Source organism: Giraffa tippelskirchi, chromosome 5 (assembly GCF_054371585.1).
Source record: "Giraffa tippelskirchi isolate mGirTip1 chromosome 5, T2T-mGirTip1v1.2.pri, whole genome shotgun sequence".
Lineage (NCBI taxonomy): Eukaryota > Metazoa > Chordata > Mammalia > Artiodactyla > Giraffidae > Giraffa > Giraffa tippelskirchi.
This window is the reverse complement of record NC_137279.1, coordinates 192,903,833-192,926,775: the sequence shown is the minus strand read 5'-3', so window position 1 is coordinate 192,926,775 and position 22,943 is coordinate 192,903,833. Positions and strand designations below refer to the sequence as shown.

The 22,943-nt window shown below is 49.9% G+C and overlaps 2 long non-coding RNA genes across 2 annotated transcripts; one reads left to right on the top strand and one right to left on the bottom strand.

The window, feature by feature from the left end:
- Window positions 1–9,979: 9,979 nt before the first annotated feature.
- On the bottom strand, window positions 9,980–16,063 carry LOC145507914 (uncharacterized). Its single transcript, XR_014055238.1, has 2 exons — window positions 15,939–16,063; window positions 9,980–13,669 (listed from the first exon to the last, which is right to left on the bottom strand). It is a non-coding gene; the product is annotated as an uncharacterized LOC145507914 (long non-coding RNA).
- A 3,732-nt stretch (window positions 16,064–19,795) lies between these two features.
- On the top strand, window positions 19,796–21,736 carry LOC145507913 (uncharacterized). The gene is made up of 2 exons (XR_014055237.1): window positions 19,796–20,143; window positions 20,257–21,736. It is a non-coding gene; the product is annotated as an uncharacterized LOC145507913 (long non-coding RNA).
- The last annotated feature ends 1,207 nt before the right edge of the window (window positions 21,737–22,943 follow it).

Below are 22,943 nucleotides of genomic sequence, written 5' to 3'. Positions count from 1 at the left end.
CCTCTGAGCAGTGACTCCGCCGGCCTGTCGGGTCCTTCAGCGGCTCATTTCCGCTCTTTCCTCTCTCACTCCCTTCTCGTGGGCACCAGCCCCACCCCAGATGCAGGCCAGACCCGCAGGGGCCTCGAGGAGCGAGGGTCCTCGGTCATTCCCCCTCTGCCCTGTGGTTGAATAAACGCTGGGCGCACAGTGTTCGTTGAGGCTGCAGACAGACGTTGCGAACTGCAAGCGGAACGGTGGGGTCTGCTGCTGCTCCTGCTTCAAATCCTAAAGGATTAGCCGATGTTTTCAATCAGGAATTCAAAAGAGTCTTCCCCTGGTGTGAGTATAAATCAGGTTTTTTTTCCCCCAGTTGTTGGTAAGCTTTTCATTTTAAGTTTCTGAAGTGGACTGTATACACAGAAAGGCACATGGCGGGGGGGGGGGGCGGTATTCAACTTGATGGATGTTCACCCAGTCAACGCGTTCATAGACTAAGCACCCAAGTCCAGATCGCCGCGTTTGTTACAGACCACAGTCCTCAGGCCCTCCCCAGTCAACAGAAACTGATCAGAGGCAGACAAAAAATTCAGACAAGGCTTTACTGGGGCCCAACTGCAGCGGGAGGAGTACAAGGAACAGGTTTCTTTGTTTGCCCGCTCCCTGAGTGGGGGCGAGCTTGTTCCTCTGTGGCGTGAGGGTTGGGCTGAAGGGGTGGCTTGGGTGTTTTGCCCACCCCTTAGGTGGTGCTGAGTGCAGGGAGTATGCACATTACCCTGCTTTTGCTCCCAACACCTTGTTTTTGCTCCAAAGAGGAGGTTGGGTTTTTTGGTCTCTTTGTATCTTTCCGGTCCAGAATTTCCCTAACTGAGGATATAGGCAGTTATTTTTAGTCCTATACAGTTTCTTTGTATCTTGTTGCTTGAGGGGAGGTGTGTTCAGGTGTTAGCACTGCAGAGTCCCAGATTCCAGACCTGTTTCCTTTCCAGGGTGCTAGAAGCCTCCCTCCAACTCCTAAAGTCACCCCACTCCCAGAGAGGAGTCTGGCCTGTTTTAAAACTTCTCATAGATGAATAACATGGAAATCTAACCATCGTTTCGTGTGAGGTTTCTCCTTGAAAGCATCACAGTGCTTGTGAGGTTTGTGCTTGCTGTGTTAAGCTGTAGTTTGTGATTTTTCATTGCTGTATAATATTCCAGTGCATGACCAGATGGATCTGGGCAACTACCACTGGTGGGCTTTATGATTCTTGTTGCTCACTCATTGTTAACAGCCCCCAATGCATATACGTACATGTTTGTGTTGGGAATATTAATATACATACACATGCAATTGCTGAGTCATGCAACTTGCAAATCTCAGCTAAGTGGAGGCTTGCAAGCTGTTTTCCGAAGCAGTGGTGATGCCTCAGGCCTCTGTCACTATTGTAGAAGGATTCTGATTGCTGGACTTCTCCAAGTGGGCTGTGTTTGTTTGTTTGTTTTAGTCATTCTACGTGTGTGGTTTGAGTTTGCTCTTCCCTATGGATGGCATCACCAACTCAATGGACATGAGTTTGAACAAACTCTGGGAGATGGTAAAGGACAGGGAAGCCTGGTGTGCTGCAGTCCATGGGGTCGCAAAGAGTTGGACATGCCTTAGTGACTGAATAACAATGAGGTGAGGCCAGATGCAGTTCCATATGCACTTGACCCGTTGAACACCCCTGGTTCTCAAACCCACCCTTTTGAGACCTTTACCCATTTTTCTTTTTTCTCCCCTTGAGCTCCTTTTACTTCCTGGATGCAAAACTTTCATCATGTGTTGTCAACGTCTACATGGAGTCTGCACTTTGCTCTTCAGGCTCACTGATGTCTTTCCAGGGAATAAGAAGTATTTGAAAGTAACCTCAGTAGCTGAATCATAGGGGATCTTTTGAGAATTTCTGGTGGCAAGAGGGAGCCAGTGAGGGCTCTGTGTCCACTCTGCTCTCGGGGTTCAGGTGCCAGCCTGGGTGAGGCGGGAATGAAGTTGGACCTGGCCTGAGCAGGTGGTGCTAGGTGGAAGGTGCAGAGCCGTCTTAGGCCAGTCCTCCGGGGAGGGAGGAGGAAAGCGTGCCCACGGGAGCCTCTGCAGGTCCAGGGAGAGAAAGACAAGTGGCCAGACCCAGGGGGAGGAGGTATCAGAGTGCTGGGCTCCCCGAGATTGTCCCCTGACCTTGGGGGCATCACCCTCCCTGGGCCTCTGCCTTCCCACCTGAGCAGCCAAGGTGTTGACGTAGAAGGTCTCTGAGTACCTCTCGGACCCCTGCCCAGGCTTGGTGGTCTTCCTTCCAAGAGAGGGTTGCCGCTGATACTCAGCCTCCGCGGGCCCAAAACGGAAGGAAGGGTTTTGAGAGATGGGAAGGCAAAGTCGGAGCCGGTGAGGGTAAATTGCACAGAAACCGACAGTGCACACGGAAAGTGCCTGTGACTTGCTGAATTCCAATCTAAACGTGAAGAAACCTTTGATGCCCTCTTATACTTCTCCCTGGTGGCTCAGAGGGTAAAGGATCTGCCTGCAGTGCAGGAGACCTGGGTTTGATGCCTGGGTCGGGAAGATCCCCTGGAGAAGAGAATGGCAACCCACACCAATATTCTTGCCTGGAGAAGCCCATGGACAGAGGAGCCTGGCTACAGTCCATGGGGTCGAGAAAGAGTCAGACAGGACCGAGCCAGCAGCACACACTCCGGGTGACCTTGTACCGCTTTCCCGATGGTGTTCCTTGCACCCTTGTCCTTTCCCTGCTGGGCTTCTACCTGACGCACAGCTCCACGCGGCACGGTGTATGTCGGGAGGTCCGGGGGATTGAGCTCGTGTGCCCACCGGAGAGCTGTGCCGTGGTTTCACACTGCGACAGCCTCAGCTGTGCTCTGTGGGTTCAACCTGGTCTTGTTTGATCTCCAGCTCCTTAACAACAGTGAGTCGGGTCATATCTTTGGGCCCGTTGGGTAGTTGGTGCCCACTCTGGGTCTTATGACAGCAGGGTTGTGTTTTGTCTTTTTATGGTCTCTTACTATACTTCCTGTTCTTTAACATTCCCATGCTTTATTATTATTATCAAATGGGCTTCCCAGGTGGAGCTAGTGGTAAAGAACGCGCCTGCCAGTGCAGGAGACAATGGAGACCTGGGTTCAATCCTTGGGTTGGGAAGATCCCCAGCAGAAGGAAATGCCAACCCACTCCCGTATTCTCACCTGGGAAATCCCATGGACAGAGGAGTCTGGCGGGCTACAGTCCATGGGGTTGTAAAGAATCAGAGCAACTCTTTGAAACAACTTAGTACGTTATTATTATTACTAATTTCTATTGTTACATTGCTTGGGTTTTTCTTGCTTACTCTTTTCTTTATTTGAATATGAGGCATTTTTTTTCTATTAGTGGCTACCTTAAGGTTTAACCCATATATTTATTCCCTATTTCTCTGCCAGCATTAATACTATATCAATAACTGAGATGTTAGACTGTTTAATTTACTTCTACTTCCAACTCTCACATTATGATTGAATAATATGATCTTCTCAATCTTTATTTTGTGAATGTATTTTATTCATTATGTATTTTGCAGTAATTATTTTGACATTTGCATTCTACTCCATAAGCATGTTCACGATCTAAACATTCATGTGTGATTTTCTGGTTCGGGTCCCTACTGTCTTGCTTTTCGTACCATATCTTCTCTTACCTGTAATCCTCATTTTCATCCATGTCTTGTTCATCTCACCTGAGCAGCGTTTTCTGGGATGCTTTCCAAATCCTGGCATCTGTGCACCTCTCTCTCTGTCACCTCACTGGCCCGAGAGAACAGAGAACTCCGGGGTCACTCCTCTAAAGACCAAGGTGCTGTCCGGTTGCCTAGTTGCATTTGGAGCCCTGCATACGAGCTGAGATGTGGACTCTGCCCGCCGTGTGGGTAGCCACGGAGGGCTCCCCCAGCCTTCTTCGCAATTCCTGGATTGTGAGCGCCTCCAGGCTACCCTCCCTGGATCTCGACCAGCGCCGGCATCGTCAGAGGCAAGCGGCCACCTGCTGTCTCTGCTGACGTCTCGTGTTGTCTGGTGCTGGGTCCCAGCTGTGCATCTTCCTCTCTCCTTCCGCTCCTCAGCCTGCGGTCCTCGCCAAGCTTCTCTGCCCCCATGAGGCACTCCTTTCTCTTCTCCTACGAGGTCTCTGAGAAGTAGAGAGAGGAACCACTTGGGTCTCTTGAGCTGTGTTCTCTGTCCTTTCCCTCCTCCTCCTGCTCAGGGCTGTGAGCACAAGCTGGGGTTGGGGTGAGGGTGGTTCTGGTTCATTGGTCAAGGCCAGGATCACGGCTCCCTCCCCACAAGGCTGTCCAGGGCCCCTTTTCCCGCTGCTGAGATCTGGCTCCCACACAGCTCTGGAGGCCATTAAAAACATCTCTGCAGCTCAGAATCCTGACTGTGGACACAGTGACCTTACACTTGTGATGGTTCCAGCCCCATAAATTAGAGGCTGTGGTAGGAGTCCTGTGCAGTAACCTGTGAGTGTCTAATGAAGCTGTCCCCAACAGGCAGGCACATAAACGACCTCAGGCTATTAGAGTCAGAAGAGGGGGAGGAGGAGTTTAGGGAAGGAGCCTCACTCACAAACGGTCCTCTTACAGTAAATCCTGCCTGATGAGTCCATAAACCCAGCCAAGATATCCCATTCTACATACTTACGAGAAAAGAAATGAAGTCTGATAATGGTGAAATAGCTTGTGTTAGACTTACTTTCCTTAAGAAAGTGATAATGAACTTTGAACAAATAAACAAGCACACAGAACACCAGTGTGTCTCAAGGCATTGGAGCACAACCCAAAGCAGACAGAAACCGCAGATACTCAAGCTGAGGGCACCCTCTAGTCTCCACCATGCAGGACGCATGCGACTCAAGCTAAAGTGCTGTGTAATCGGCTTGAAGAGTCAGAAGGTGGCGTTTGGGCCCCCAGAGCTGTTGGAAACTGCGGAGGGGAGTCCAGGAATACAGGGAGCCACAGAAGGAGTCTTGTACAAACCTCCCCTGATCCTTGGTGATACCTGGAGGATACGGGAAGGAGTTTGGTGGGAAGTCACAGATGGAAGAGTAGAGTAGAAAATTTAACTGCTGCCCACTCCAGAAGAGTCAGAATTTAGAGCAGAAAGCCTGCCCAGTTACAGGGGCTTGGGAAAAACCTTGCTCTTTCCATTGGAATCCCAGAAAGGTCACAACCAAGCAGCAAAGACTATGTCCCAGGACTAAGAATTTTCCCTAAAACTAATGTCAAAATATATTTATCCCAAGAATTTAAATGAAGTCTCCACAAATTCAAAGTGACTATCTACTAAATTAGCTTTTTATTAAAATAAGAATAATCTTCAGAGAAAGATAATAAATCCCAGAGTCTGAACAGCATATCATCAATATTATCCACTGAACAACAAAAACTACTAGACTTGTGAGGAAACAAGAAAATATGAGCTATGAACAAAAGGCAAGCAATTAATATAAGTATACCTAATTTGCCTTCGATGTTGAAATCAGCAGAAAAGAACTTAAAAATAGTCATGAACACATTATTGATTATATCGTATTAACACCATAGCTGTTAGTTAAAAATATTGTCATGAACACATTATTGATTATATCGTATTAACACCATAGCTGTTAGTTAAAAATATTGTCATGAACACATTATTGATTATATCGTATTAACACCATAGCTGTTAGTTAAAAATATTGTCATGAACACATTATTGATTATATCGTATTAACACCATAGCTGTTAGTTTCTGCAAAAATTCCCCGGTCAACAACGTGTTATTGTTCAAGGCATTATGTGAAAACTGGTCAAAATGAATGAGTAGATGGAAGAAAGTTCAACAGAAAAAGGAGACTATAAGAACAATCAAACAGATACTTCAATACTAAGATGTAATATAACTCAGATGAAAAAGTTACTGGAAAGGCCTAACAAAAGATTGGAGTTGTAAGAAGAAAACTATGCAAACTTGAAGGCAGATTTTTTTAAATGACCAAATTTGTAGAAGGAGAGAGAAAATAACGGTGCCTCAGAGACCTGTGGGATGTCATCGAGCAGTCTAAAAGACTTGTAGAGGGAGTTAGGAAAGGAAAGAAAATAGAGAATGGATAGACAAAATATATGAAAAAAACCCCCAGCAAATTGGTAAAAACCACAGATATACAGATTCAAAATCAGGGAGGTTTAAAGTGGATAAATGCAAAGAAAATAACCCCTAGGCATGCCACAGTCAAATTGCTGAAAGCTAATGATAAGGAGAGACTCTTGAATGCAGTCAGAGAAAACAGCTCATGCAGTCACGGGAAACAGGGAAAAATTGGCTGACTTCTTATCAAAAACAGTGGAGGCCAAAAGACAATGGAAACACATATTTGAAGTATTGAATGAAAAACCGTCAACCCCAAATTCCCTACGCATCAAATTAAGAGACAAGAACAATTCCTTCAAAGACCTAATTTACCTGCTCTGACACTTGGAAGACAAAAAAAAAAAAAATATGAATCGCTGTACATATATCAAGTGACAGAATGCGGTCCACTGGAGAAGGGACTGGCAAACCGCTTCAGGATTCCCACCTTGAGAACCCCATGAACAGGATGAAAAGGCAAAGAGATAGGACACTGAAACATGAACTCCCTGGGTCGGTAGGTGCCCAATATGCTACTGGAGATCAGTGGAGAAATAACTCCAGAAAGAAGGAAGGGATGGAGCCAAAGCAAAAACAACACCCAGCTGTGGATGTGACTGGTGACAGACGCAAAGTCCGATGCTGTAAAGAGCAATATTGCATAGGAGCCTGGAATGTTAGGTCCATAAATCAAGGCAAATTAGAAGTGATCAAACAAGAGATGGCAAGAGTGAATGTAGACATTCTAGGAATCAGTGAACTAAGATGGACTGGAATGGGTGAATTTAACTCAGATGACCATAATATCTACTACTGCAGGCAAGAATCCCTTAGAAGAAATGGAGTAGTCATCATAATCAACAAAAGAGTCTGAAATGCAGTACTTGGATGCAATCTCAAGAATGACAGAATGATCTCTGTTCGTTTCCAAGGCAAACCATTCAATATCACGGTAATCCAAGTCTATGCCCTGACCAGTAACGCTGAAGAAGCTGATGTTTAATGGTTCTATGAAGACTTACAAGACCTTTTAGAACTAACACCCAAAAAAGATTGTCCTTTTCATTATAGGGGACTGGAATGCAAAAGTAGGAAGTCAAGAAACACTTGGAGTAACAGGCATATTTGGCCTTGGAGTACAGAATGAAGCAGGGCAAAAGCTAATAGAGTTCTGCCAAGAGAACGCACTGGTCATAGCAAACACCCTCTTCCAACAGCACAAGAGAAGACCCTACACATGGACATCACCAGATGGTCAACACCGAAATCAGATTGATTATACTCTTTGCAGCCAAAGATGGAGAAGTTCTATACAGTCAGCAACGACAAGACCAGGAGCGGACTGTGGCTCAGATCATGAACTCCTTACTGCCAAATTCAGACTTAAATTGAAGAAAGTGGGAAAACCACTAGACCATTCAGGTATGACTTAAATAAATTCCCTTATGATTATACGGTGGAAGTGAGAAATAGATTTAAGGGACTAGATCTGATAGACAGAGTGTCTGATGAACTATGGACAGAGGTTCATGACATTGTACAGGAGGCAGGGATCAAGACCATTCCCAAGAAAAAGAAATGCAAAAAAGCAAAATGGCTGTCTGAGGAGGCCTTACAGATAGCTGTGAAAAGAAGAGAAGTGAAAAGCAAAGGAGAAAAGGAAAGATATACTCATTTGAATGCAGAGTTCCAAAGAATAGCAGGGAGAGATAAGGAAGCCTTCCTCAGCTATCAATGCGAAGAAGTAGAGGAAAACAACAGAATGGGAAAGACTAGAGATCTCTTCAAGAAGATTGGAGCTACCAAGGGAACATTTTATGCAAAGATGGGCTCGATAAAGGACAGAAATGGTATGGACCTAACAGAAGCAGAAGATATTAAGAAGAGGTGGCAAGAATACACAGAAGAACTGTACAAAAAAGATCTTCACGACCCAGATAATCACGACGGTGTGATCACTCACCTAGAGCCAGACATCCTGGAATGTGAAGTCAAGTGGGCCTTAGAAAGCATCACTACAAAGCTAGTGGAGGTGATGGAATTCCAGTTGAGCTATTTCAAATCCTCAAAGGTGATGCTGTGAAAGTGCTGCACTCGATATGCCAGCAAATCTGGAAAACTCAGCCGTTGCCACAGGACTGGAAAAGGTCAGTTTTCATTTCAATCCCAAAGAACGGCAATGCCAAAGAAGGTTCAAACTACCACACAATTGCACTCATCTCACATGCTACTAAAGTAATGCTCAAAATTTTCCAAATCAGCCTTCAGCAATACGTGAACCATGAACTTTCAGATGTTCAAGCTGGTTTTAGGAAAGGTAGAGGAACCAGAGATCAAATTGGCAACATCTGTTGGATCATCAAAAGAGCAAGAGAGCTCCAGAAAAACATCTATTTCTGCTTTATTGTCTATGCCAAAGCCTTTGACTGTGTGGATCACAATAAACTGTGGAAAATTCTGAAAGAAATGGGAATACAAGATCACCTGACCTGCTTCTTGAGAAACCTGTATGCAGGTCAGGAAGCAACAGTTAGAAATGGACATGGAACAACAGACTGGTTCACAATAGGAAAAGGAGTACGTCAAGGCTGTATATTGTCACCCTGCTTATTTAACTTATATGCAGAGTACATCATGAGAAAAGCTGGGCTGGAGGAAGCACAAGCTGGAATCAAGATTGCTGGGAGAAATATCAATAACTTCAGAGATGCAGATGACACCGCCCTTATGGCAGAAAGTGAAGAACTAAAAAGCCTCTTGATGAGAGTAAAAGAAGAGAGTGAAAAAGTTGACTTAAAGCTCAACACTCAGAAAACTAAGATCATGGCATCCAGTCCCATCACTTCATGGCAGATAGATGGGGAAACAGTGGAAACAGTGGCTGACTTTATTTTTGTGGGCTCCAAAATCATTGCAGATGGTGACTGCAGCCATGAAATTAAAAGACACTTACTCCTTGGAAGGAAAGTTATGACCAACCTAGACAGCATATTAGGAGAAGGCAATGGCACCCCACTCCAGTACTCTTGCCTGGAAAATCCCATGGACGGAGGAGCCTGGTAGGCTGCAGTCCATGGGTCGCAAAGAGTCAGACACAACTGAGCGACTTCACTTTCACTTTTCACTTTCATGCATTGGAGAAGGAAATGGCAACCCACTCTAGTATTCTTGCCTGGATAATCCCAAGGACAAGGGAGGCTGGTGGGCTGCCATCTATGGGGTCGCACAGAGTCGGACATGACTGAAGCGACTTAGCAGCAGAAGCGGCAGCAGCAGACAGCATATTAAAAAGCTGAGACATTACTTTGTCAACAAAGGTCCATCTAGTCAAGGCTATGGTTTTTCCAGTGGTCATGTATGGATGTGAGAGTTGGACTATAAAGAAAGCTGAATGCTGAAGAATTGATGCTTTTGAACTGTGGTGTTGGAGAAGACTCTTGATAGTCCCTTGAACTGCAAGGAGATCCAACCAGTCTATCCTAAAGGAGATCAGTCCTGGGTGTTCATTGGAAGGACTGATGTTGAAGCTGAAACTCCAATACTTTGGCCACCTGATGTGAAGAGCTGACTCATTGGAAAAGACCCTGATTCTGGGAAAGATTGAAGGCAGGTGGAGAAGGGGACGACAGAGGATGAGATGGTTGGATGGCATCACCAACTCAGTGGACATGAGTTTGGGTGGACTCCGGGAGTTGGTGATGGACAGGGAGGCCTGGTGTGCTGCGGTTCATGGGGTTGCGAAGAGTCGGACACGACTGAGCGACTGCACTGAACTGAAGTGGTATATATTAAGGAAACTGAATTTGTCATTAAAAACATTTCTACAAAGAACCAGGCCCAGATGACTTTATTGTTAAATTTTACCGAATATTAAAGAAAAAGATATCAATTTTACATAAACTCAGAAAATTGAGAAGGATGGAACACATTTAAAATTATTTTATGAGGCCAGGAAGATCCTAGTACCAAACATGAGAATGATATTACAAGAAATGACATTTACAGACCCATATCCTCCGGAACACAAATGCACAATTACTTTTTAAAAATTACAACATCAAATCCAGGAACGTATAAAAAGAACAATGTATTAGGACGAAGTGAGGTTTATCACAGGAATGCAAGGTTAATTTACCATTCGAAACCAATCAGTGCAACTCAGCACATTAACAGATAAAAGGAAAAAAATATATTTATCTCAATAGATGCAGAAAAAGCATTTGAGAACACTCAAATCCATGTGTGGTAAAAATTTTCACAATCTAGTAGTGGGAGGAAAAGCCTTCAATCTGATAAAAGACATCTACGGGGACTTGCAACTCCACTGCAAGTTCTAACTCTGTTAATAACCTTCACACTAATAGTGAAATATTGAGTGGTTTACCCTGACTATCAGGAATAGTTCAAAAATGTATGTTTTCACCACTTCTGTAAACATTGTACTGTGGGTCCTGGAGAGCACTGGAGGGCAGTCAAGGACATAACAGTCATGAATATTGGAACGAAGGAAGTAAAACTGTCTCTATTCACAAACATCATCATTGTTTACATGGGAAATCCTAAAAAAATTAACCACAAAAAAACCCTATTCTAGATATAAATAAATTTGGGAAGTTCCTAGGATACAAAGCCAACATGAATAATCCATTGTATTTTCATATACTAGCAACAAATTCTTAGAAAAATAAAATTTAAAACTCGCACTACAATAGTAGTGTCAATATAAAACACAGAGGAATCCATTTAAGTGCATTAAAACCTGTCTGCTAAAAACTGTAAAACAGCTGAGAGAAACTGAGGATGTAAATAAGTTCAGACACACATCCTGTTTAGGGATTGTAAGACATGCAATTGTTAAAATGTTAATTCTCTCCAAATTGGTCCCTTCCCAATCAAAATCTGGAGTCATTTATAGAAGCTGACTCAATTCTGAAAGGTACATGAAAAGGCAAAGAATTCCACATAGCCAAGTACTCTTGAAAAATAACAAAGTTGGAGGATTCACACTGCTTAATTTCTAGACTAATAGTACAGGTGCAGTAATTGGGAGAGGGAGAATTTGGTGAAAGTACAGACGTTTACATCAATGGAACAGAACAGAACAATCTTATGTGAAATTAATTTTTTAAATTGACATGAAATCCACATAACATAAGAGAGACCGTTTTCCAAGTGTACAGTTAAATGACATTTAGTGCTTCACACTCCAGTGTTCTTGCCTGGAGAATCCCAGGGACGGCGGAGCCTGGTGGGCTGCCGTCTACGGGGTTGTACAGAGTTGGACACGACTGAAGCGACTTAGCAGCAGCAGCAGTGCTTCACAATGTTGGGAAACTACTGTGGGTAATTGATTTTCTAGGAGGTGCTGGGGCACTTCAGTCAGGAAAGGAGAAGTTTCTCCACAAATGATTGAAACAAGTAGATAAACAGATGGAGAAAAAAATCAATGCCAACCCACCCCTCCCACTGCACAAAAAGCTCTGAGCTGCATCATAGACCCATGCACTGCATATAAAACTTAACCTGGAAAACGCGTAAAAGGAAACAGAGGAGATGAATTTCTCAGGGAGGACACAAAAGGCAATAAAGCCAAAGGAAGAACTGACCAATTAGTCTTCATTAAAATGATAAGCATCTGCTCATAAAAAGATACTGCTCAGATGCATTCTACAGACTGGAAGAAAAGATTCACTACATACACCTAACATAGGGCTTTCGTCTTAAACATGTAAAGATTCCTACTAATCAATAATGAAAATCACCACCGTTACACATCCTTAGTCACTAGGGACAGGTAATAAAAACCACAAGGAGACGGGGTTTCTCATCCACCAGGTGGCTGGAATTATAAGCCACAGACACCACCTAACGGGGTGAGGGTGGGAGCAGCGGGACCTCTCCAGTATGGCTGGGGGCACTGGAATTGCACAGTCACTCCGGAAAACTGCTTGGCCATTTCTTATAAAATTAAATATACATCTGCTTTATGACCCAGAAATTCCATTTACTCAGTTCAGTTCAGTCCCTCAGTTGTGTCCGACTCTTTGCGACCCCATGAATTGCAGCACGCCAGGCCTCTCTGTCCATCACCAACTCCCGGAGTTTACCCAAACCCATGTCCATCGAGTCGGAGATGCCATCCAACCATCTCATCCTCTGTCGTCCCCTTCTCCTCCCGCCCCCAATCCTACCCAGCATTAGGATCTTTTCCAATGAGTCAACTCGTCACATGAGGTAGCCAAAGTATTGAAGTTTCAGCTTCAACATCAGACCTTCCAATGAACACCCAGGATTGATCTCTTTTAAGATGGATTGATTGGATCTCCTTGCAGTCCAAGGGACTATCAAGAGTCTTCTCCAACACCACAGTTCAAAAGCATCAATTCTTCGGCGCTCAGCTTTCTTCACCATCCAACTCTCACATCCATACATGACCACTGGAAAAACCATAGCCTTGACTAGACGTACTTTTGTTGGCAAAGTAATGTCTCTGCTTTTAAATATGCTATCTAGGTTGCTACCTTCCTTCCAAGGAGTAAGCGTCTTTTAATTTCATGGCTGCAGTCACCATCAGCAGTGATTTTGGAGCCCCCAAAAATAAAGTCTGACACTGTTTGCACTGTTTCCCCATCTATTTCCCATGAAGTGATGGGACTGGATGCCATGATCTTAGTTTTCTGAACGTTGAGCTTTAAGCCAACTTTTTCACTCTCCTCTTTCACCTTCATCAAGAGGCTTTTTAGTTCTTCTTCACTTTCTGCCATAAGGGTGGTGTCATCCACATATCTGAGGTTATTGATATTTCTCCCAGCAATCTTGATTCCAGCTTGTGTTTCTTCCAGCCCAGCATTTCTCATGATGTACTCTGCATATAAGTTAAATAAGCAGGGTGACAATATACAGCCTTGACGTACTCCTTTTCCTATTTGGAACCAGTCTGTTGTTCCATGTCCAGTTCTAACTGTTGCTTCCTGACCTGCATACAGGTTTCTCAAGAGACAGGTCAGATGGTCTGGTATTCCCATCTCTTTCAGAATTTTCCACAGTTTATTGTGATCCACACAGTCAAAGGCTTTGGCATAGTCAATAAAGCAGAAATAGATGTTTTTCTGGAACTCTCTTGCTTTTTTGATGATCCAGCGGATGTTGGCAATTTGATCTCTGGTTCCTCTGCCTTTTCTAAAACCAGCTTGAACATCTGGAAGTTCATGGTTCACGTATTGCTGAAGCCTGGCTTGGAGAATTTTGAGCATTACTTTACTAGCATGTGAGATGAGTGCAATTGTGCGGTAGTTTGAGCATTCTTTGGCATTGCCTTTCTTTGGGATTGGAATGAAGACTGACCTCTTCCAGTCCTGTGGCCACTGCTGAGTTTTCCAAATTTGCTGGCATATCGAGTGCAGCACTTTCACAGCATCAGCTTTGAGGATTTGAAATAGCTCAACTGGAATTCCATCACCTCCACTAGCTTTGTTCGTAGTGATGCTTTCTAAGGCCCACTTGACTTCACATTCCAGGATGTCTGGAGAGGAATGAAAATATATGTCCATAGAAAAGATTGTAAAAGAACATTTATAGTGGCTTTGTTGATAATAGCTAAAAACTGCAAAGAAAAACAAAACCTCGAATATCCTTCAACAGAAAATTGGACAGAAAGTCAGTGCTGTAGCCACACAGTGAAATATTACTCAGCAATGAACATGGAGTATTCGTCCAAAACTTAAGTGAAAGAGAAGGATACAAACTACTGCCTTCTGCATAATATTGTGTATGTTAGGTTCAAGAAGAGGCAAAACCAATGAGTGGTGACAGAAATCCACAGGGGCTGCCTGTGGGAGTGGGGCCTGAGGGAACTTTCTGGAACCTTGTCTTGGATGTGGCGGTGGTCCCAGGGTATGTCGTTACTGGCTCATCAGATTGTCCTCTGAACATGCGTGCATTACGCCCTGTGTAAAAGTTACTTCCAGAAAAGTGAGGAAGATGAGGTCACCATTTATCTGTGGTATCCTCAGCATGAACCGGTCTCTCCATGGTATATGGCAGGTGCTTGCCGTGCCGGGACCTGGCCCGTCTGCTTACTCCTGGGCACCAGCTTCAAAGGCTGGCGAGCACGCCCACGTCTGTGTGTGCCCACGTCTGCATTTGCCGCGGCACATGTCACCAGCCCCAGGACAACTCTGGGGACCGGAGTGGGAGCTGCCTCTCCCAGGTTCATGTTCACGGTGGCGGAAAATAACGCAGACCACGTGGCCGTCTTTCTATTTATGGAAGTCTTGACCGGGCACCTGATGGGAAGTGCCCTTTTCCTGTCTGCGACCTGATTTAGAAGGTGGAAGCCGCACACCACCGAGGGTCACCCCTCTCCGCGGACCTGAGCAGGAGGGGTCGGGAGACAAGCCCTGGGTCGGGCTTGGATCAGATGAGCAGACAGAACCCTTGCTGCAGAGCCCGCCATGAGACCATGGCTCTGGGCTGCCCGGGACCACAGGGGACCCCAGCGTGGGTCTCCAGCGGGCAGCCTCAGCTGCAGCCCTGGGGCTGGCCAGGACGGCGCAGGCAGGAGGTGGCAGCCGAGGGCCAGCAGCCCTCAGAGACCTTAGTGGGGTCATCCGGTCACCGGGGTCACGGAGGGCCGTAGGGACAGGGCCCTGTCATCTGAGGAGGCGGCCGGCCGGCGCCTGGGGCTCTTCGGTTTCCAGCAGGCTCGCCCAGCAGCTGCAGAGGGCTCCTGCTGTCACAGAAGGCCGCGGAGAAAGAGGTGGTCCAGGAGGGCGTCCTCCAAGTACTCATCTCTGTGCTGACGCTCGTCATCTGCTCGGGGCTGGGAAATGCTGGGGTGGCCTTGGGAGGCCCCCCAAATAATACTGGGTGACATGGCCTGAGGAAGCAGGGACCCCACATGGGCCCCCACATGAAAAACATCTCAGGTCAAGAGGCTGGCTGGCAGGGGTCCTGGGGACTTCCTCGGGGCTGCTGACTCAGGCGCCTGGGCTCACAGGGTGGGGGCAGGGGCTCGTTACATCCCTTCCCCCACCCGCCCCCGGGGGGGCCGGGGCTGCGGAGCCCGAGGGTACAAAGCTGCCTCTGTGGCCGTGCCCGTGGGCGGCAGAGATAAGTCACAGCGCTGCCTGTGTTGTGTTGTCAGAGAGCAAAAATAGACCACGGCTCCGCTTCCCAGAAGGGCCCTGCATGGGCCTGGGCCAGGCTGCTGTCTGCCCTTGGCCTGGAGACGGCGCGAGAGCCGGCCTGCCCCCACCCCCTGCCTCTGCCGCCTGAGACGCTGTTTCATCGGGAGGGAAAAGGCTGGCCCGGCAAGTGGTTGCTGGGCCTGCTGCCCCCCCACCCCACGCTAGTCCTCCTGGGGTCTCAGGCTGTGGGAGCTGTGGGGACTTTGCAGACCAGGCCCCCTACGGGTGCTGGGCGGCAGGGCCCTGGGACTGAGGGTCCAGGGCAAGCGGCCAGGGCTGCAAGCTCAGGCTCGGGCTAACCTGGGCTGACGCTGACCAGCACTCAGCTGGCCCTGGAGGTGACCCTGGGCACCAGCCGGGAGCAGGGGCAAAGGTTTGGCTCCTGCAACAAGGCAGGTGTCCAATCGCAGGAGCAGCCCGGACTCTGCTGGGCTGGCCTTTGCCCCGTCCCTTCTTGCCCGGGCTGTCTGAGGTATTCACAGTCTCCTGGCCGCTGGCCTTCCCCGCCCCCAACCTCCAGGCCGCTGCACACACACCGCAGGCTCGCACTGTCCCTGACTGACCCGGAGTCTCCCACCGGGCTCAGGACACAGGACGACGCACCTCTCCTGCTGTGGCCCAGGCCTGTCTGGCTCGGCCCGTGAGTACAGGCCAAGGACGGGGGCGAACCACGCGGGCCATATCTGACCCTCCAGCTCCCCTGGCATGGCTCTCCGTCTGGTCCCCAAAGCCTGGAGGTAATGGGAGTTTCCCCAGGGCAGTGACCGCAGCCGGGTGCTCGGGGCTGGATCTGGAAGTGTCCACGGAGGACACCCGAGAGGCCGCCCGACACTGGCTGGTGAAGGCCCCGGTTCAGTGCCCAGAGCGCCTGGCTCAGGGCTCCGCTCTCTCCAGGCCATGGGTCACCACCTGGCCTCGGAGGGGACCCTGGGGGTTCCGAGGCCCCTCCCCCATGGAGGGAATGGAAATGGAGTGTGGGTGCAGGGCCTGAGAGCAGGGTGCTAACAGTTCGTGAGGGGGAGCCGGTTGAAGGCCCAGGGAGCTTAGCTGGGAGCTGCTGGAGGCTTCCTTCCAGGGCCGGCCACAGCAGGAGTGCTTTGCTAAGAGATGTGTAAGTGGTGTGTCTGCGCGCATGTGTGTGTGTGTGAGTGTGTAAGGGACAAAGAGAGTCTCAGCGGGTGTGAGCAGCCCTAGTTCCTGAGTTCAAAGGGAGACATTTCAGTGCAGGGCAGTTCTTCTGGAAGGCTTCCCGGAAGAGGCGGCCCAGGCAGGGAGGAGCCGAGATGAGGATTCAACCACAGGTGGCGGTGTTGCGAGGCATCCCCCGAGACTCAAAACCCCAGCAGAGTCGGGGGCTGGGGGACACTGGTGGGCCGAGGCGGGGATCCTTTCCCGGCAGGAAACAGAGGACCAGATGGATGGACTGAGCCACGTGCCAGGGGCTGAGTCCAGGGGAGCTCTGGGACCCCAGAAGTTCAAAATACCAGTGAAGCAGGAGGCTCTGGGTGTCAGCACTGTCCCCCACCCGCAGGCGGGGCTGCCCTGTGCTCCTCACCCCGGACAGCCTGTGGGGATGGTCAGTGGCAGGTGGTTGGCTTGGAGGAGTGTGTCTGGGAGGAGGCGGTGGGCTCCCTCCTGGCTTCCCCAGGGCCTCTTTCCAGGAGGGCAGCTGGGGTTTAAGGGGTTCCTGGGTTCTAGGCGGGCCTCTGTTGGGTGGGATGGGAGGTACAGAGGGGGGTACACTAGGCTTCCTGGCCAAGGGGTGGTCAGGAGGAGCCAGCTGGACTCTCTGGTGGAGGGACAAGGAGACAGACCAGTTCCCTCCTGGGGCCACCACTCTGCGGTCATCCAGGCCTCTGAACTGAAGGGAATGGGGCTCCAGCCCTGTGGGGCAGCCGGAGGGGTGATGGCTGGACGGGTTTGCGGGCAGGCCGGTCAGGATATCCGACTCCAAGCCCAGATGGACGCTTGGTCACCCCGACGGTCACCTGGACAGGCTCGCTCGGCCGGGCTCTGGAGCGAGGCTGGCAGGGGCCCTGGCGCAGGGCAGGGACACACAGGTGCCGGGCTCTGTCTGCTGGCGAGGGGGCTGTCCCACCCACTGCTGAAGTTCCCAGAGGAGCCCGATGCAGAGACAGGCGTGGGGGCCGGGACCCCCAGAATGCCGCTTCCCTGTCATCCCCAGCCGGGGAATGAATGAAGGCTCCAGTGTACACAGGGGCTCTGACTGATCAGAAACCCTCCCACCCCACCCCAGCGAGCACATCCTCCTGGCTTCGCCCACCGTCCCTCCCCCACCTCAGTCTGTTTATGGCCCATTTATTTCCTGCAGCACATTTCAGAGGTGGATGTAAAGAAAACTCTGATCTTTTAAAATAGATTTCACCGGGGAGTGGAGGGAGGGGAGGGGTGAGTTTAATGTGCTTTGGTTTCTAAAATAGGTCAGCGTGAGCCTCGGGTGTCCATGGGGGCTGGCCACGTCACCAGCCCCCAGGACAGCCACTGCCCCTCAGCCCACACGCTATTTCCAGGCTGGTTCTCAGACCTGAGGGCCACGAGGTCAAGTGGTATTTGTGGTTGGGTGTGTGTGTGTGTGTGGCGGGGTGAGAAGTGTGAGACAGAGCTGGATGGATGGGGGAACCCGGCCAGCCTGGGACCAGTGTTGGCATGTCAGGCAGCAGGGCGGGGGCTGCCCTGAAAGGCTGACCTGGTGCGGCTGGAGATGGCCAGGCAGGGTCTGCTCAGTGTCTTAGAACAGAGCCCCTGTGCCAGTGTAGTGAGCTGTCCCGCGCACACATGTGGCAGTTCCCTGGACCTCAGAGGGCCTCCTGAAGAAAATATCCAGTGGAAGCTGGCCTGTCCCCAGGTTCAGACCCACAGACCGACTTAAACCGCGCTGCTCTGTGGAGTCACCTGGGGCAGTGGTCAGGCCCGAGCGCCGTGGCGGTGCCTCCTGGGGAACCACGTTCAGGCAGATGAATTTTCCTTCCAGAAGGTGTGCCCACCTGTTGTGGTCTCTGGCCATGACCTGCTCCCTGTAGCCCCGAGACGCCAAGTGGACACTGCAGGGCATGGTGCAGCCCTCCCAAGCACCAGTGCCCTGGCAGAGGGGGCGTCTGAGGCTGGGGGGATTTCCCTTCACAGTGCTGTCCACCACTAGGTGGCCAGAGAGCCAGCTACCTGCTTCAAGTCTGGCTTATGTGAGAGGCTGGTGGCCTGGTGGTCAGGACTCACTTGTATGCAAGTGAGACAGCCTGCTCAAAGAAACAGGATGCGATGGGGAGGGAGGCGGGAGGGAGGTCCAAGAGGGAGGGGGCATAGGTGTAACTCTGGCTGATTCCTGCTGATGCTTGGCAGAAACCAACACTGTAAAGCAATTATCCTTCCATTAAAAATAAATAAAGTTAAAATGCAAAAATCCCCAAATTCTAAACACAGAGATTAAAATACTAATATTTCTAAAGAAAAAAAGAGAAAGAAATAGGACGCCGGACTGGAGTACAGGATTGGAATTCGTAAGGGGTGGCTGAGCTTCAGGCATAGCTGGATCCAGGATGTCAGACAAGGCTCCTGGAAGCACCGCCCTCTCCCTCCCTGCTGTGTTCCCCTGTGAAGCATTACTCTCAGGTAGACTGTTTCTCCAGCTGAACAAAGATGGCCAGTATAACGCCAGGCATAAAATAACTTTTTTCAATAAAATTCTAAACCCCCTACAGGACTCAGGTTGGTGGCCTGGGTCATGTGACCATCCCTAGCTAGTCAGGGTCTCAGAGGCTGGGTGACGCTGATTGGCTGGCCTGAGTCATGTGCTTATCCCTAGCTAGTCAGGGTCTCAGGTGTTGGGTGATGCTGATTGGCTGCCCTAGGTCATGTGACCATCCCGGCTAGTCAGGGTCTCAGAGGCTGGGTGATGCTGATTGGCTGGCCTGGGTCATGTGCTTATCCCTAGCTAGTCAGGGTCTCAGGTGTTGGGTGATGCAGATTGGCTGCCCTAGGTCATGTGACCATCCCGGCTAGTCAGGGTCTCAGAGGCTGGGTGATGCTGATTGGCTGGCCTGGGTCATGTGCTTATCCCTAGCTAGTCAGGGTCTCAGGTGTTGGGTGATGCAGATTGGCTGCCCTAGGTCATGTGACCATCCCGGCTAGTCAGGGTCTCAGAGGCTGGGTGATGCTGATTGGCTGGCCTGGGTCATGTGCTTATCCCTAGCTAGTCAGGGTCTCAGGTGTTGGGTGATGCAGATTGGCTGCCCTAGGTCATGTGACCATCCCGGCTAGTCAGGGTCTCAGAGGCTGGGTGATGCTGATTGGCTGGCCTGGGTCATGTGCTTATCCCTAGCTAGTCAGGGTCTCAGGTGTTGGGTGATGCAGATTGGCTGCCCTAGGTCATGTGACCATCCCGGCTAGTCAGGGTCTCAGAGGCTGGGTGATGCTGATTGGCTGGCCTGGGTCATGTGTGCAGTGTCACACTTACCTTCCCAACAGGATCACTGGACTGGGGTCATTTTCAGAGGAAATCTGGGGAACAAAGGGTGGTCCTGCAGACCCCACACATGCCTCCTACATGTGATCATCCCAGGGGTGGCCAGCGAGGGCTCCCATGTAGAAGTACTTACAAGGGTAAAAGCCGGCTCAGAGGCCTTGGGGCTCCACCTGCCAGCCCCTTCCTTTGAGCAAAACACTGTGGCTGCCAGGACCTGCGTCTCAGAAAACCCCAGGAAACTTCAAAGGGGCCTGTCCACCTCGCCAGCTTTGATCTCAGAAGGGGACTTGCTAAGAAGCATGATCAAAAGGAACATGGATGGTTCCAGGTATGCGCAGACACCCTCTCTGGGAGGAAACCAAGGCTCTTTCATCCAGGCTGCAGGAGTCGCCGTCTAAAGAGACTTAAATAGCCTTAAAAGCATTTTTCTTTTTATGTTAGAAATGAGCAGCAAAACACGCTCCTGTCTTGCTCACCAGGACGTCGAGGACGAGAGGTGGAGGCTGTCATGGAGCCAGGCTGGGGTCTGTGGATACAAGAATAATATGAGGATGGTGCTGATCCTGGGGCATCAGGACCATGGGTGCTGTGTGTCTTTGCAAGTTGCTCTCCCTCTCCGGGCCCCAGTTTGCGCTTTTATAATAACAACTGCCGTCATCCTCTCCTACTGCACAGTGACATCACATGCCGTGGCATTCTGGGCCAGATGGTCCTGGTAGATCCTTTCCAGATCAATATTTTATGGATCTAAATTCCAGGAGCAAGATGATCAGTCAGATGAGACCGAATTCACACTTTAAAATCATTCCTAAAAGCCAGCTGTCCAGATTCCAGACTCTGGTCTGGGAGCAGAGAATAGGATGGTTCTTGAACAGGGAAGAAAACAGGCATGAGCCCCAGTGAGGATGGCAGGTGGGTTGCTTGGTCTTGAGTGACCTCAGCAGGCTTCCCTGGTGGCTCAGACGGTAAAGAAGCCGCCTGCAATATGGGAGACGTGGGTTTGATCCCTGGCTTGGGAAGATTCCCCTGGAGGAGAGCATGGCTACCCACTGCAGTATTCTTGCCTGGAGGACTCCATGGACAGAGGAGCCTGGTGGGCTACAGTCCATGGAGTCGCAAAGTGTCGGACACGACTGAGCGACCTTCGCTTTCACTTTGGCGAGTGGTAACCAGGTGGGAAGAGAGAAGGGGCAGCAAACACAGATCTTTCCTTTAAGGATCTTGACCTTGAGGACTGGGGGAGGGGCGAAGACATCTGTGGGGAACAAAGGCTGGGGGATGGCACTGAGAACGAGACCCCTGGGGCGGTGGAAATGCCAAGGGCCTAGGAACCGGGAAAGGTCAGGGCGAGGACACAGGAGTGAGGCTGTGACTGATGGGGGGGTGGCCTTGTCGGGGAGCACAGACCCTCTTCTACCGCCTGGGGGAGGCAATGCAGGCACAGCTGGGCCTTGGTTGTCTCAGCGAGTGGGAGCTGAGGTTGTGGGTGAGAAGGGGAGGTGTGGTGGGTTTCTGAGCACCGCTGAGGGCCCGGCCCTTGAGGGACGGTGGGTCTGCCGTTGCCAGGATGTGCAGGGCACAGAGACAGGGTGAGGAAGCAGACCTGCCACTTATGGGGCCTGGGCCTGGGAGGGGCTGGCGTGTCCCTGGCAGGTGGGGACTGGCCGATGGGATTTGGGGTCAAGGACCACACAGGCCCTCTGAGGCTGCGCATGCTCCCTCCTGGTGCTCTCCAAACACGCTTCTGGGGACCTGCCTGACGTCCAGGGGCTAAGACCCCGCCTTCCTATGCAGGGGGTATGGGTTCCACCCCTGGTCGGGTAGCTAAGATCTCACATGCCTGGGAGCCTGAAAACTAGAACAACAGTGGTAATATTGTAGCAAATTCAATAAAGACCTTAAAAAAGCAAAACAAAACAAAGCCCCCACACTTCTGTTTCCAGGTCCTCCTCACAGTGGGAATGCTGCAGTCTTCCCACATCAGGGTGGCTTGCTGTCCAGGAGGTGCCAGAGTTGGAAGCAACCTCCTCACTCCTTCTAGAGGGTACATAACTGCCCCGGGCCCCTCTTTCAGAATGTGCTGTGAATCACTCTGGACTTAGGAGTCTGAATTCAAGGGAACATTTACTAGCGTGTGGGAGAAACACAGGTTGGAATAAAAGCAGAAATTAGATTTCCTTTGCAGTTTGGAGGGTAAGCTCAGTAATCACCAAGAGACAATGGGAAAAGCTGACCTCATCAGGAGGAGCCAGCGTGGGGCAGAAAATTAGATCAGATACAGTTATGGGGTGATTGGAACACAGATTTCATTCTTCTTGCCTTTCATCGCGGAGGGGAAAGCACTCAAAGGGCTTTAAATTAAAATCAATTCCTGTTAAGTCTTCGGCTAATTTGGTTTGTGATCTCTTTCAGCCTGGATGGAAGTGCAGGAAAGAGAGGCCATCTTAGTCCGTGACCTGGATGTGTCCTTGGAAGCGACCTTGTCCCGCCTCCCTCCTTGGGGTGTGTGTGTTTGGGTGGGGGAGGCGGGTTTCCTGGGAGGGACCTGTCACCTCTGCCCAGGGCAGCCCCGGAGCACCTTGTGTGCCTTCCAAGCCCTGGTTACATGGGCCATGCCCGCTCCCACCCAGCCGATCCAAATGCTTTGTGTGAGTTCTGCCTCTTAGTGGATGCCCACTAACGGACAGGTGCCACAGTGGACACGTGACCCATCTGGTATGTCCAGCATCCTCTGAGGGAGCATAAGTAAGCAGAAGCTCAGAGAAGGACAGTGGCTCGATGTAAGGAACACAGCTTAGGGTTGTAGCCCCTGGGACCTGTGCTAGTGACCTTATTTGGTATTTGCAGATACAATTGATTCAAGGATCTCAAGATGTAACTAGCCTGGATTAGGCTGGGCCCTGAATCCTGTGGCTGGTGACATTATGAGAAAGGAGAGGGAGATATGAGACATGGCTGAAGTGACTTAGCAGCAGCAGCAGCAACAGCATGGGGGAGGGGCCATGGGAGACTGGAGGGATGCAGCCACGCTCCAAGGAAACCTGGAGCCGCCAGACGCTAGAAAGGCAGGAAGGACCCTCCCCTCTAGGGGAGGCTTTAGCCTCCGGAGACAGTATGGCCTGCTGACA